The following is a 5,016-nucleotide window of genomic DNA, read 5'->3' as shown; positions in this document are numbered from 1 at the left end:
TGAGAGGATCTTGTCACTGCAAAATGTGAACACATTCTTTGGGTTATCAATGATTGAGGTTCTAAGAATCAAAGTCGGTATTCTGGGAATGTGCGAACATTTTGTGACTGAAAGAGTCACTCAACATGGTCTCCACTGCCTAATTGGGGAACATCAAGTAAAAGGTTGTCCATGAATGGTCCGATCAGAATCAGGATCCTGTACCATTTTGGAAATGGTTTTGCAAAACATATTTTCACATAAAATGATAGATTATATGTATATTTTGATTAAAAATATTTGATCGCCTTTTGCGGATTTTGATCGCGTACACAGACGCTTTGATATGGACATTTACTATGGACTGGGGTTTGGCAATATTTGTATACACGCCTTAGATTCCGTAATGATAATGTTGATTAGAGGAGGGTTGGTATATAATAAGATGTTATTATGTAAGGGAATTTTTAGGATCTTCTAATTAATTAGTTAGTTTATTTAATTTAATGGATGTGGTACTATTATTTTATTATCCATTAAATAAAAATAAATAATTCATTATTATTCCCTTTAAGATTCTACTTCTTTACCAATTAGAAGCACATAGGGATTAAATCCTCTATTGTGCCCTAATCCGGTGGTGCACTGTAGTGCGGGCCTGAGAGCTCGAGAGCTCGATACGTGAAAGATGCGACATCCAACAGTGCCAATCTCGAGAAGAAAAAAAAAATTGCCTCGCACTACACTACAGTGCACCACCAAATGCCAACACTGCAGATGATTTTAATTCGAGGGGGATCGGTCAAGGACTCTTGGTCAAAATTCCTCTCCCCTACCTTGGCCAAATTCTCTCTCTCTCTCTTCTCCTGTACCATTAGTTGAAGCTTCTTCCACGTGTGAGTGTGCGTTTTGGAAACCCTAGTTTGTGTGAAGCTTTGAGGAGACATTGAATTGACTCGGAGATCCTTAGTTGCACCAAAGAAAGTTTAAGGTTGTTTTACCTGTTGTGCACATTGGAGGAAGAACCACTATCTGGAGGAGCAACACTTGAGGCTCTTCAGGTTAGCAAATCTAACTAACTCTTTTGTAGTTGTTCTTGTATTATTTGTTATTCATGGGATGCAAAAGAAACCTGAATCGATCTCTTTCCGTTGCGCATTCGGATATTAGATGGTTTCTTTTTTTCATGAGATGGAAAAAGATGTTCCTTTCTCTTCTTTTCTTTTCCCTAATTCTTATGGAATAAAAGAAGAGATTGGTGTGATAATTTTTATCTTACCATAAATCCAATTTTGATCGTTTTCCCCATCCAACTGAAATGGGATGGACTAAGAGATGATCCCATTACTACCAATAGGATGAAATCTTCCATGAGCCAATGGGCGCAGAGGAGGGGGTGCCATGGTTCTTATACAAGGGGACCTATAAATCAGGGATGAGAGAGAGCATCAGAGAGTGAAAAGGCACGTAGTACGAGCTGTGTGGAGATCATTTTCTCTTAATATTCTCAATCTACTTTTAAATAAATGTAATTTTTTTTTTTATCTCACTCAGCCTATTTATGTTCCTTAAGTTGTTTTTCCTAATGATTAGGATGATACTATTATGGTTAGTACATAGCATGTTAATTCAGTTACTAGCAGTAATGAGTCTTCACTTAATGGTACTAGAAGATTAGATTTGCTCGGAATTTATGAACTCAGATGCAACTGGTGTTGTGGTTGGTTTTTCAGACAAAATCTATTTCATTATTTCCTTTAGTTGATTCTCCTCATGAAGGACCCATTCACCTCTCAGTTACATTTAATGGGTGTCAGAAGCAGCATGAGGGTGATTTCACAAGCTGCTGAGTAGCATTTGATCCTTAAAGGCCCAAGCCCAAGATCTAGATGCTATTATTCACCTTGCTGATGTTCATCTCAGTTCTCCTATTGATAATACCACCACTTTAAAGTTATTTTCTTCCTCTACAGATGATGATTAGTTTAATGAATCACTATGGGTTTTTAGTGGAATATGAGAATCTCTGATTTGGACACACCAAAGGTACCAGTTTGCATTTGCCAAACAAGAGAGCTCACTTTTATGTAACTAGGAACGACCTCATCTGCTAAACGGCCAGACCAAGCTTTCCTTACCATCACCATGCTCATCTCTTCCATTCCCATTTCTATTTCTGAAAGCATAGGATTCCATTTTTACTCCCCACCATCAATCTACATTACCAACTTACTCTACTCCCCTAAATTTGCCCCCTCCTTAGGTTTTCTTCACTGTTCTAATGCTGGTATTTCCCATACTAAACCCACCATGATCTCCCCAGATCCCTTATCATCCACTATATCACCGCTCTTACCTGATACCCAACCCAACCTTACTATGGATGAAGCTTTTCCTCATTTCTTATTGGAAATTTCAGATAGATCATATTGGGAATTACTTAAGTATTCTATCATTTTCCAAGAATCCAATTCTAACTGCTCTGATCCATAAATATTTTGTACATTTGCCTTGATCCTCTTGTTTAGAACAAAATCTCCCAACTTCTTATTCTTTTGTATGAGAACTGTTGAGAAAATAAAGAAGGGGTAGAGATAGAGATGAAGAAGAAGGACACAATAATGTAACGTGGTTTGGTTTAAGGTAAACCTACATCCATGACAATAGCAGTTCTCTTTGTTATATCTTCCATAGAATTGAGTCCTTATTTATGGATGATTTACATTGGTTATGAGAAAGGGTTTCTCCATTTAAGGAAGCAGGAGGTGTCACGACAAATCCATTCCTATCTCTTATTCTCCTTCTAATGGTAACCTTCTTTATTGTAGGGTAGTCTAGCTGATTCTTTTTGCGCAAAATCTCTTGAGATAAATCATCTCCTTTGATTGGGAGATTGCCTTGCTGGTTCTTTGTGGATAGGATCCTTTGAGATAAATCACCTTCTTTGATTGGGGGATTGGTTCTATTAGGCCCCCTCAAACTTAAGGGCACTTTAGTAACATTGAGGTTGGACACCAGGAATTCAAATCGAGCATGGGAAAGTGGCTTTGTAGAGATAACCGCAACTTGGTCTATGGTAAATATAGCGTACATCAAGATTTCTTTGGCAACTTTGTCACGCACAAAGTGGAAATCTATTTCAATGTGCTTTGTATGCACATGGAACACCGGGTTGGCAGTAAGATAGGTTGCCCTGACATTATTGCACCATATGATAGGAGCTGTTGGGACGAAGACATGAAGTTCCTTAAGTAACGATTGTAGCCATGTAATTTCTGCAGCTGTGTTGGCGATGGCCCTGTATTTGACCTTTGTGCTTGATCGGGAAACTGTTGCTTGCTTACAGGAGCTCCATACAATGAGATTAGATTCATGAAAAATGGCAAAGCCACCGGTGGACTTGCGATCATCAGGGCAGCCAGCCCAATCAACGTCAGAGAAGGCATAGAGCTACATTTTGGATTGACGTGAAAAAAGAAGTCCATGATCGTTGATTGGAGATACCATAAGATGCATTTTACCGCTGCCCAATGATCAATGGTACGGCTGTGCATAAACTAACACACTCTATTGACAGTAAATTGAATGTCAGGGCATGTCAAAGTGGCATATTGAAGGGCATCGACGGTGCTGCGATACAGAGTCAGATCATTCATTAAGGTACTAGAGATCTGTGTGAGTTGAGTAGATGTGGCCATGGGGGTGGGGATAGGCTTGCAAGTGCCCATATCTGATTTCTACAGTAAATCAAGGATGTATTGGCAGTGTGAGAGAAGTAGCCCTTGCTCCACGAGAACCACATTAATCCCCAAAAAATAGTGAAGCGGTCCAAGGTCTTTAATGGCAAAGGCAGCTGCCATTTGACTAATGAAGCGAGTAAGTGCAGCATCATTACCCAGTAACTATAATATCATCAACATATATTAAGATGTAGATGGTGATGTCCTTGCAATTGTAGATAAAAAGAGAGGTGTCAGACTTGGAGCTAGTAATACCAATTTCAAGTAAGAAGGAACTTAGCTTCTCGAACCAAGCACGAGGGGCTTGTTTTAAGCCATATAAGGACTTATGAAGCCTGCACACATAATCAAGATGGAGAGCGTCGGTAAAGCTTGGGGGCTGGGACATAAAAACTTCCTCAGGTAGGATAGTATGGAGGAAGGCATTTTGAATGTCAAGTTGGCGAATAGGCCATGAATGAGAGGTTGCTAGGGAGAGGATGAGACGGATCACTATGGGTTTAACCACGGGACTAAAACTCTCATTGTAATCAAGGCCTTCTTATTTGTTATACCCTTTCGCAACCAAGCAGGCTTTGTAGCGGTCAAGAGTGCCATTCGCTTTTTGATTGACACGGAGCACCCATTTGGAACCAACGACTTTCATGGAAGGTTAAGGTGGAGTAAGGGTCCAAGTTCCATTTCTAATGAGGGCTGTAAACTCGGTATTCATAGCTTGTTGCCATTGGGGATTTTGATTGGCCATAATGAAAGAGGTAGGTTCAATGAGATTTGTAGAAGAGGGTGGTAGAGTTACAAAAAGTACACATGGTTTTTGAGTGTCATCTTATGTGTGGTTCACCTTATGGTGGCACGAGGTAGGTGGGTTCTGAACCAGAAGATCAACCAATAGATCTACATTGGGTAGTGTAGAAGATGCTGCAGGGGATCGGTTGTTGGTAGATGGTGGTGAGGGTGAAGTGAGAGGTAGGGACGGGGAGGGTGAAGGAGAGTTGATGGGAACAGCCAATGGATGGTGAGGTTGTGTAGGGGAAGAGGCTAACGATGGTGAGGGCAGCCATTGTATGAGGGGAGGCGGTCCAAGTATAGATGGTTGAGAAGGGACTAGAGAGGAAAACTTCTTCATCAAAGATGACATGCCTAGAAATAATAACACATTGAGATTGAACATCGAAACAAATGTAGCCCCTGTGGCAAGAGCTGTATCTAAGAAATGCATGGATGCTAGATCTGAAATCAAGTTTGTGGCGATTAAAAGGCCATAATAAAGGGTAACAAGCGCATCCAAAAATACGAA

This window comes from Telopea speciosissima, chromosome 8 (genome assembly GCF_018873765.1).
Source record: "Telopea speciosissima isolate NSW1024214 ecotype Mountain lineage chromosome 8, Tspe_v1, whole genome shotgun sequence".
NCBI lineage: Eukaryota > Viridiplantae > Streptophyta > Magnoliopsida > Proteales > Proteaceae > Telopea > Telopea speciosissima.
This window is presented reverse-complemented; position numbering follows the sequence as displayed.